A 12,128-nucleotide genomic window follows, 5' to 3' on the forward strand; every position below is an offset into this window, starting at 1 on the left:
ATAAGTCCTGTGAGGGAGGGAGTTTGAAGAGATTGTGGAATAAAGCCAGGCCATGCTAAGATTTATCTCATCTTCATTTGTTGTCTAAACATTGGCGCCCTGAAGATCTGCCTGCCCTGAACTCGTTTTCATCCTGCACTTTCCCCTTCGGTGATCGGATTCAGTGCTGGAGGGTGAATGAAATGTCTCAACTCCAGGCCCTCGAAAAGAGTATGAAAACTCTTCCATTCCAGACTTCTAGAAAGACCAGGCAAAATGTTCGAAAATCATTTTCAATGTATAAACTAGGTTCAAAGAGACAAATGATGCCAAAAATTACAAGGAAGTGAGTTTGCAAATATAAGTAAGTAAGCCAATGATTATTAAAAAGCATCAAAGGTCTGGAGACATTGGAAGAAGTTTTCAGATTTATAAATGAAAATTTGGCAGAATGATGAGATGCGGTTGATGTGTGCACAGTCACAAAAGAAAGCACTGACTCACCTCACTGTGAGACTGATAGATTAAACAGACAAATTAGAACAGAGATGTGTATAATCCCACACCCAACAATTAAATATAAAATTGACTGTATTTGCTTCAGACTAAGTTTTCATGGTTATGAAAAGAACTATTGACAAAAAACAATATTGTAATTCCACAAAGCAAGAAAATGGACTACAATTTAAAAAGGAGATAAGAGACCAGCATGGTAAACATTTAGCTGCAACGTGAAATATAGAAGAAATATGCTTAAAAATAAAGATATTTCCAATGTAAGTCAGAAATACTGAGACAGGTTGGAGTCTCTGGTAATGTACAGAAATGTTGAAACCTAGTACCACATAACTCTATTAATGTTAGGAAGAAAACATTGGGGGAATAAACTAGCTTGTCCCGTAAACAAATGAGCTTACAGGAAAGGAAACAATCACAGGCGAACTGGATCGTCAGTATGTGGAAGGAAATGAATATTGAAATGGCCCACAACCTGAGAAACACAGCTCCTGTGTGCATGACAAAGTCCACATGAACACGTTTTATCCAGTACATTCTCTAACTGCTTCTTCTCCCTCTCGATGGTCCTAAAGCCCAGCTAGTAACCACACCACGAAATGCTGGGGTTTGAACGATGGCTGGGGGCAGGCGGGGGGGGGGGGGGGGGCGAGGAGGATAAGTTCGGGAAAGACAGCAGGGAAATTTTTTTCTTGGTTTCTGTGAAGTGTTAAACAAATAACAAACAAACAAGCAACAGCCTCTTATAGGAACCCCAGCCACAGCAGTTCCCCCTTTCACTTCAGGTCTGAATCCTTACAGCTGAAAATCCACAAGCTAATGATTACAATCAAATGTTTTAACTTTTTATTTTCCTTCCTCAAAGTGCCCAATTAATCACAACATACAAATGTTGTCATGTAATAATTTATACTATTATTTATTTCAATTTCTTTCTGAATTGTCAGCATTTTAAAATAGTCATAAAAGTATTTCATATTTAGTTATAAGTTTCAATTTTAGTTAGATTGTCATAACAAAATTCATAACAATTCTTTATAATTACGACTTTAAATAAGTGTTCAGACATGAGTTACATGTGTGTCTCCATAAATGTGTTTGTACAACATGATCTTGTAGCCTATGACCAATGGGTTTTTCAGAATTAGGTAATTGATGAAGAAATTTTTCTGAACTAATAAAAAGAAAATTCATTTATGAGGTTTCTAAGATACTTTCGATAAATGCCAGTGGGGTTTTTTTTGTTTTGTTTTTTGTTTTTGTTTTTAAAACTAAAGTGAAACTCCCTGGGTAAGTCATGTTATACAAAACTATTCCAAGCGCACTAATAGCGAAATGTTTTACGGATTCTTACGTTCCAGATTTACGCCTGCCATCACTGTCATGAAATTATTCCCATCTTCCCTTTCTTTGTCCATGCTCACCCCCACACTTAAGCAATCCTTGATTTTCCCTCACATTTAATAATTGATACACTAGTGGATTCATTGGCTCTCTAAACTAAATACATCCATTGTCACACCTACCGCTGAGATGAGCCTATTCCATTGCTCATAAGAACTTTAATAATAAGCTATTTTTATCCAGAAAATCCATTCGCCAGATAGATGCCAGACTAATTTGTTCCGAAACAAAGGTGTCTCTGTTCTAAATCTTACAATAGCTTCCATATTGTCTTTTTAAAAACTCACAGTATTTGATCGTGTCTACAAGTCCCTCATGAACGGGCTTTTTTTGACTCTTAGGCTTGATCCTCTGTGTATCAGATGCTGGTCACATCGGCTTTCTGTTCTCAGGCTGCTCTAAGCCTTTTCTCAAAAAAGTGAGACTTCAACATTTGTATGCTTTGCCTCCCTAGAATGTTCAGGTTTCTGCTAAAGTGCCAACCTCACTGACCATGCTCATAAAGAATTTCCCTATTCAATCATTGTCTCATTATTTTCCTCTACTTCCCTCAGAGCGCTCATCACAACTCAAAGTCACATTATTTATTGATGAGCTTGCCTCCTTTTCACTTGACCCACTAGCAGGTAGGCTATTAGAGATCAGGGAATTTCCCTGTCTTGTTCATTGCTAAATCCCTTGTTCCTCATACATTTTATACAGAGGAATTCAGTATCATTGAATGGGCAAATGAATCGAACCTACCACCATCCCAAATGCCACTTACAGGCCACAGAATGATTGCACTAATAACAGTTTGACATGTCCTCGATTACTCCTCCAATGTTTTTTTGGAGTTTTGCAAAGGAGTTGGCTTGTATCTAATTAGTAATTGTGTGTGTGCATGTGTTGTGAATATTTGTACATGCATGGTCATACATATACATGAACTCGTGTGAAGCCAGAGGACAGCCTCTTATATCGTCCTTGGTTGCCTGCCATTCACCTTACTTTCCCAGAATGTTCTCTCACTAGACTGGCTAGGCAGCAGACCCCAGGTATCCACCCATCTCTGGGCTTATCCCCCTAGCTCTGGGATTATATATAAACACACTACACCATTCCTGGCTTTCCTTAAATGTGTGTGCTGGAGATCAAGCTCAAACACTATTGCTTGCATGGCAAATACTTTACCAACTGAGCCATGCCCTGAGCTCTCAAGTTATCATTTCATCATAATCCTTCATCATAGATGCTTTGACAAACACTAAGCTAAACAAGGACTGGGCTGGAGAGTGTCTCTCTCTATATCTGCTTTTTCATTACTGAGTTTATTAAATATTCAGTAAAATTTCAAATGTCAAACACATAGCAGCCCCTCAGTTAGACTTCAGAGGAATTAAACATATACTATGCCCTCAAAAATATCCCTAACTCTTAGGGAAAACAGCTCCCTCGTGATTATAATTCAGTAAAACAGAATCATGTAACAAGAACCATGGTGGAAAGAAGAAAAAAAAACCTTGTATCCATTAGAGAGAGGATGATGCTTAAAGGGCAGATTGCCAGAAGAGCTAGGGAGGAAAGAAGGGCAGAGAAAATCAAGAACACTATGCATATTGGAGCACACACGGCATTAGAAGCCCTGGCAGAGAATGAGGAAGAAGAAAAGGTCAGAGAAACACTTTAGTACTTTGTTTTATTGTGGAGAAATATACATATGAGAAATATTAGTCTTTGCTCCAAAATTAGAGTTCTTCCCACATTGACCATGCCCATTTGGGACAACGAAATCTCAGAACGTACCTTTAAAACCTTCACGGAGTTAGTTAACCTAGTCTCCTTTCCTCTACCATGAGCCTAGAAAGTCCCAGCTATGACTAACTACAAGACGGATGGAGTCTTAGAGTGGGAACTTGAGCAGTAAAGCTACATCCAGCCCTAAGTGACTGTGAAAGCAGACTCCCACGTAAACTGTGGGCACTGTGAGCCATTAGCATGATTCACCATATGGCAATGAAGGCTAAACTCATTACTCGCAAGCCCATCTTGGCAGGTGCCTGAAGATACATGGTGCAGAGATGCTGTCTCCAGAGGCAAATATTGATCCTTGTACCACAGTGTCTAAAATGTGGTTCGTCTCCTGAACCGATGGTACCATTTGGGGTAGAAAGTTGGAGTTTCGTGACTTGCAGGCTCTTAGACAGTGCCCTGTTTTGCTGTGTCAAGTTCAACTAAGAGGATACTAGTCATTAGCTGTGGATATCTGGATGAGCCTTATGCCACAGCAGTGAGAGACCATGTTATAACAGAAGTTGATAGGAACTTAAGAAAGAAATCAGTTCAAAGCATGTTCCGGATAAAACTCAAACCAATATGCTGACCAAACCAACGAAGAAAACCATGGTCTGCAAAGTGGATGATGTGCCTACGGGAGATCAGAGAGTCAAATCTGAGAATGTATAGTATCATCAAGATTTCCTGTCATTTCTGTGTCTCTAGGAACATGGCAGATGCTAGTTTCCTACTTCACCATTAACGGTATCTTTGTCCTGTTCCAATCTAAACTGGGATAAACTTACAAGTAAAATTCACAAATTCTTGGTTTATAAACTCACCCTGTTCTTCTAAGGAGCAACTACCCCTCCTCGATGGTACTGCTACTTCTCATGTCTGTTGACTACTTACTCCCCTCTCTAATGAAGATGCCATGAGAAGAGTGTGAATGTTTCCCAACTCTGCAACCCGGCAGTTTGCAAGATTTCAATACCTAGTGTAATACACTGAATGTCTATCCATATATCTAAAATGTTGGTCTGTTGAAATCCTAAACCTTACGGGACAGAGATAACAAGGTGAGCCTTTGGTGTGTGATTAGGTTCTACCAGTAGCATTCCCATGAATGGGATAATTATCCTTAAAGAAAAGCTATGAAAAACTTGCTTTCTTTACTTGTTCTCTACCATGCTGCATAAGAGAAACTTCGCTAAAGCCACTGCAATGGCTCCTAGTCTTGGACTTACCCCTACAGACCTATGAGAAGCCAATTGCTCATGTTTGTGAACCATATGGTTTACTGTGATTTGTTATATAGCACCCCAAACTGATGGAGACATCCAAATTCATTAATGGCATTTGTCAAAATTTCCTACATAAAACCATAAACTTGCCCTTCCTAGTGTCGCTGGAGATAACTGGGAACACTGGTGTGTGTGGAAGAGAAAACCACATGATATGACTTTCATAGCTTGAAAATTCCCAGAAGGCCCAGGAATCCTAGGGTATATGATATCCTGCTCTGTGCTCTTTATTCAAGGTGACTAGAAGATGTAGGACAGTATTTCACATTACTTTAGTCATGAGATGCTTTTTAAAGTAAAAGTTACATTTATCTATGCATTTAGTTTTGGTATATTGGTTTTAAATTTCTTGATGAACATTATTATAGAAATATTTTTATAGGTTATATCAGAACATTATGATTTTAAACAGAGCTCTAAAATATTAGTGCTATAATAAAAGCCACCTGCAGTCATCCATTCTACTCAGGCTTTGTACTCCCTGCAGTTCACCAGCTATTCAAGATCTCCACATCCTAAGACCTAATGCCATGTGATTCTCTGACTCCTTCTCATATCTCCTTGTTGCTCCTGCATCTTTGCTGACATAAAAAGATAAACTGCCTTTCTCTGGGCCAGGAAATAACGAGGATCTCCTTGTAAGCTTACAGATGAAGACAGAAGTATAACATCACAGATCCACGGAGAGCAATCCAGAGCCCTAACTGGAACTGTGTTACTGTTGCTCTCATCAAGTTTCTTACTGTAGAAATATTTTTTGTGTAATTTAAAATGTTTGTACTGAGTAGACAAGGACCTTATCTCAAATAAATCCTAAAATCTTAGCTGTGGATTACATGTCAGAATCTAGCAAATCAAATACCTAGAATCACTAGACCCATTTTGCTCTGATAAGCAAAGAATTAAATGGCCAACAATTATTTTGTTTGCTTTGTTTTGTGGAATTTAAAATTCAATGGGAAAGAACAGTAGTCAATATCAATCATTCCTATACAAGTGAAGCTGTCGTTAGCATTAATAAATATATATTTATGCTTGAGTACATAGGTTAGTGGTGGAACACTTGCCTAACATACTCAAGAAACTTATTCCAGCACCACAAAATGGTTGTCCTTTATTCATCTTAGTTTATGAAAATACTGGTGTTAGAACTATCTTCAAATCTTTTATTGATATAAGATGTCCTTCAGTAGGCTGTGACTATACATTTCTCTTATTGGTTGATGAATTAGGCTGTTTCAGCCAATGGCCAGGCAGAATATACCTAGGTAAGAAATGGAAACTAAGATAGGAAGAGAAGGCAGAGTCAGGGAGATGCCAGAGGATCACGGGTAACTAACAACCACTTGGTAATACATAAATTAATAAAAATGGGTTCATTTAATTTTTTTAATAATTGCCTTTTTACTATTTTTAGTATTCTGTCTGCATATTTCACCATAGGCCAGAAGAGGGCATCTTATCTCACTATAGATGGTTGTGAGCCAGTATATGGTTGCTGGAAGTTGAACTCAGGTCTTCTGAAAGAGCAGTAAGTGCTCTTAACCTCTGAGCCATCTCCTTAGCCCCTGAAATGGGTTAATTTATATAAGAAATAGCTAACCATTAAAAGCCTAAGTTATTGGCCAAACAATTGTAACTGATATTAATTCTCAGAACGGTTATTTCATAAGCAGCTGCAGGGACTCGGTGGACCGAAGGAAACCAGTCCAGTGGGAGGAGCAGGACAGAGAAAAGTCTCCATTTATACTTTATGTATCACAAGCATGCTGCAAGAATAGCTTTTCCTGTGTCTTCAGAATAGTTTTTTGTTTGCTTGTTTGTTTTTGGGTTTTGGTTTGGTTTGGTTTTCTATTTAAAAGAAAACTAAGAATTGAAAAAGAGAAGGTAAGGAGAGAGAAACTGGCATTTCGTTTATAAAGACTACTTCTTAGCTTCTTTGTATGACTGCATGGCCACTCAAGTAACACTCAGTGTCATTCAAGATTCATTGTGTTTGCGTGGGAACAAGAGCGGGTCCTGAAGGTCTTGAAGCTACACTTACATCCTGAGCACTGTTTTCACCGAGATACTGCAGTTCTTAGTGGGCTTGGGAAACACAGTGGGGTTTGCCCCACCCTCCCCTGCTCCTTGGTACTGCAGTACCTCTGTTCTGACGATTGGAAACCCTGCTGTATGCTGGGTACTGGTCTAATTTCAGGAGTCACACAATGGTTCAAGGCATGATTCCCTCCAGTGAGCAGCAGTGGAGAAATAAGTAATATGAAGAGATTAAGATGGCCCTCCATAAAGTGCATCAACAGAGGACATGCTGAGGGCACAAGCCAGGAAGAAGCACATGAAGGCGTGACAGGTAGTGCAAAGCCATCGCTCTAGCAACTCTAGCTGAGGCACCAGCTGTCATCGGAGAGACTATCTGATGACGATAACCGAAAGAATGAGAGCCCTACCTCTGCCCGAGAGAAGACTTGCTTCCTGCCTTTGAACCTAACAAGAAATCACAAGGTTCCTATGTTTCCCAGCACTAAGTCTTAGAAGTTCAGGACTTGTAAGTCAGAATCCAGCACTACCATTTACAGGCTGTGTGACTGTTAGTAAGTTGTTCAGCCCCTCTGGGTTCCATCTCTCTCAGCTATAAAATGTCACCACCCAGAGCATATAATAGATATCTGTTCGTACCTGTGGCTTCATTCTGCTCAGTTTCAAAATCTACCACAAGCTGAATTACAAAATGGGCATGTCCATTAAAAAAAAACGTTGGTTTTAAATTATGTCTTTTTGAGTTTCGTGATGCAATCTCACGCTGGAATATGAACTATGCCTTTGTTCAGTATATCCACACTGTATGCGGTGCCCACTCGCTAGACACCTCTGCTATGAGACTGACTGTCTTAGTATTATAGAACCTGTCAACTGGCCTGCAGAATACACCTCACTTTATCTTATCACCTAGGCCTAAGACTGGTGTACTTTTATATTATCCAGGAAGTATAATTCATAATTTATACATTATAATGCTGTGCTCAGTATCTCAGTATATGAGACACAAACTACATTCACATAACTTGTGCTACACCATATTGTTGTAATTGCTCAAATTTGTTGTTGTTAACCTCTTCCTGTGCCTAATTTATAAATTAAAGTAAATAGAAAATATTGTGCATTGGAAAAAATATAACATATAACATCTGGTACTAAACATGGTTCAAGATTTCACTGCAGGGTCTTGAAACATAGCCTCTGTGGGTGATAAAGGACTACAGTATTGGGGATCAAGTGAGCTGTGTATGTAACCAGTGCCCTGTTCTCAGTAGGGGCTGTTTTTGTTTGTTTTTCTCCATTTCACTTCATCCCTCTTCAGTACAAATGGTCTCTAGGAGTAAATGCTCAGCATACTACCTACATCACACAGAGACAGACAGACACACATGCACACACACACATACACACTGTCCCAGCTGATCTTCTGTCCAAATAGACATCGTAAACAATGCTGCCCAAAGCTTTTCTTGGTCATTTCTAATGAGGTGACAGGTCCAGGAAGGGACACGGACCTTCTTTATCTCTATGCCATGTCAGAGAGAAGGAATAGATGTGGAATTTGGCAGAATCCCCCAGCCCAGCTCCATGCAGCTGCCTCTCCCCACTCACAAAAAGTGACATGCTCCCTCTCAGTTTAGGATTGATGTTATGAAACAGAAGATGTTTATTAAGTATTCCCTAAAAATATCTAAACAAATCGATCCAGCTTAGACAATTATATTCTGAAAATGTGAGCCTTTCAAACACATTAAAATCTATTGGTCCCCAAGACGGTACCCACAACCGTACTCGGCATAAATTATAAATGCTCTGCTGCTCCAAAGCCTCTTTGGTTTTAGCGTGATATTTCTGTCCTTTAAAAATGCAACAGATCAGAAGAGTGTGGCGACTATCATCTCAGGTTATGTAAGACAAAGGGGGTGCTACTAGCGAGATAAAACTGCTCTCAACCAGAAGACAGAGTGTGAGCCTTCCTGGGAGGACCCCGTGGAGCTCACAAGAGACCAAGTAATAAGTGGGAGAAGTTAATAATAAATGAACAAATAGATAGGAATCGGTTACTCAAATCTAAAGCCCTCGGAGGCAAAATCCACTATTCCATCTCTTCTGACTTTGGCTACACATCTCATTCCTTTAAATCAAGGGCAGTGTGCATCCTGAACTGACCTGAAAAAAATTATGCAGCCTCCAGAAATCCCACTCTGTGAGAAGTTAAGAATCAGAGGTCAATGTATAGGGCTTAGGTTTTTAATAAGGTAAAAATAAAGAATTTATTCAATAGCACACTTCTGTTCAGGACTTGTGGGTTATTTTGGAGCAAAACAGTATCCCAGAGGATGGGATAGGATGGAACACTCAAGCTCTCAGCCAAGAAAGAGTTAAGTCAGCCACTTGTTATTTGTACCCAAAAATGTAGCTGTTATACTGAGTGTGGCTGATGCCTATGCATCTACCAAGTGATTCAAACCTTGAATCCCAGTCATTAACTCCAAACCCTTGGATATTATCTCTACACTTGGCAAGCTTCTCCAGTTGTATGGTCTTCCCTCATTTAACCATATTAAGTAACAACTGGCTATAGCTTGACTGGAAATTAAGATAAAAGAAATTAATCATCTGTGCTCTAAAGTATGACATCAAAGGCATCATTAGCCACATTTATAACACAAATATTAAACACTTCAATATAAGCCATCTTCAAAAGACCAGCTTGCTAGTCTCATAATATGCCTCTTCTTACTCTTATTTCTTGTTAGAGTGTTCCTCGTGGGTCACCTTCTAAATACAGAATTTAAGAACTGGATCCTCCTGAATGCATTTTTTTTTTGGTATTATGATACTGCTGCAAGCCTTCGAGAGCCAGGGAATATAATAAAATGGTTTGAAAGAAAATGGCACCCAAAGGGTGTGGCACTCTCAAGGGGTGTGGCCTTGTGAGAATAAGTGTGACCTTTTTGGAGGAAATGTGTCACTCCAGCAGCAGACTGTGAGGTCTCACATCTGCTCAAGATACCCCCCAGTGTCTCAGACCTGTTGCCTGCAAGTTAAGATGGAGATGTAGCCAGCACCGTGTCTACCTGCACACTGCAATGTTCTGCCATGAGGAAAAGGAAAACATGAGTCACTCAATTAAATGGTTTTCTTTTATAAACAAAAACAAAAATGAATCGTCCATTCTCAGTGACCATCTCACAATGCTCCAGTTGTATCCTGAGGAAACATCTACCCTGAACCTCCTGATTAGAGAACTTGCAACTGCATGAGCGAGAGCCACACCGGTGTTCAAGCGCCTAGCAATGTAGCTATGGCTATACTACTATATATACAACTATAGTTGACAACTACTGCATATTTCAAAGCAGCTTTTAGATGTTTGGGGAAAGGGTATGCCAGAAACCTTGATCTGATAATGATCCACAATAGACGTGCATTGGAAATTCAGACATATCCCATAAACATGTACAATTACTATTCATTAATCAAGACGGCTGTTTAGTGCTTAATAATATGAAGATTTAACCAGCTGTTGGGTGACAAAACTGTTCGTGAGGAGATGCTACACACATCTACTCATCTCAGAGAGGGAGCCCACAAACCAACAGCACCAAATTCTAACTTGATGAACTGTTAGTTTTACTGGGATTATTTGTAGGAATTTGGTGAGGGGTTACTTAGAGAAGCAGAAATAATTCAAAACCAGCTGCATCGCCAAAGCCCAACCAAGCATGGATGACAAAGCTCACAAAAGCTGGGAACTGGAGCACACTGCACAATCTAAACAGGATGGAGAGTGTCCTTTCCAGGGGCCCCAATGTATCTAAACCTCTTCCAGGCAACACTGCTGGTTTCTGCTTCTTCCAGACAGCTGATCTGGCCCCAGAGTCTTCTTTGCATCTTGGATTGTATGAGAGTCTTCTTTGTCTGAGACTCTTCTTTGATGCCCTTTTTATTATTTTATTTTATTTTTTTGCTTATTCTAGCAGGGAGGGACCTAGTGAGTCTGGTCAGTTTCAAGGCCTTCCTGACTTAAGAAGCTTCCTGAAGGATGGAATGTTTCAATCTTGCACAAAACTATTATGTAATTCTAGTCCAATATAATCAATACATACTATATTTATGTATCAAATTATCACACTGTACCCATAATTAATATAATTAAAATGACATATATTTTGTAAAAATTGAATAAATTGGTAATAATAAAACCTAAAGCTACAAAGAAAAAAAAGACCTAAGTAATCCACGAAGAAAATAAATGTTCACTTCTTATTGCCAAGGTGCCCCACACGAAGGATCACACACAGAAAATCCTCAGATTAAATTTATAGTCTGCTTTTTACCTAATAATCTCATTCATTTAGATCATATTAGCTTGTTCTGATATATGTCAGCTCCTGCAACCACTTAACTAGCCTTGCTCATTTTCCTTGGTATGTTTTTCTAGCCACAAACTGACTTCTTGTTAAAAGAAGTAACAGCACATTTTAAAACTGCTGCAATTGTCTAAACATATGAGCTCATTTCCTGGAACACAATGCAATCTTAAAAGAATCATTTCTGAAATGAAGAATTTACAGAGGACTATAGTGTATATTGACTTGTGTACTCTGGACTCATTCTCTGATCTGTGAAGTTTCTAATGGAGAACCGCTGCATCTTTTTGATGTGGTTTGTCTCAACACTGGAGTCTTTATTATTTCATGCATTTTTAAAGAACTGTCATGCAAGTCACCAGGTAAGACTTTCAGAGTCAGCAAGAACTCAATTTTAGCTATTTATTAAATTTGCCTGGAGAAACAATTACATTAGTAGCTGGCACAGCTAGAAAACAGTTTATATTCCAATGAGTACTTGTTCTTATTTACCAACTCAAAAGCCATTATTTCTTATCTAACATATGTATGAGAGTGTATAAACTACTAAAACTTAGCATCTTTGTTCAAATTCTTCCAGGAAGTTGGTTTTCTTCCCTGTGAACCATAAGCTCTCTTTAGAAAGGCCAAGAAAACTCTAACCTCACACACAAAACATGGATATCCAATAGGAACTTAACTTCCTTGATGTTCATAATTAGAAAATAGTTTTTAATCAACTGACCACTATGTGTATATATGTACACATTTGTTT

The sequence above is a fragment of the Microtus pennsylvanicus genome, chromosome 22, assembly GCF_037038515.1.
Source record: "Microtus pennsylvanicus isolate mMicPen1 chromosome 22, mMicPen1.hap1, whole genome shotgun sequence".
In the NCBI taxonomy this organism is placed as follows: domain Eukaryota; kingdom Metazoa; phylum Chordata; class Mammalia; order Rodentia; family Cricetidae; genus Microtus; species Microtus pennsylvanicus.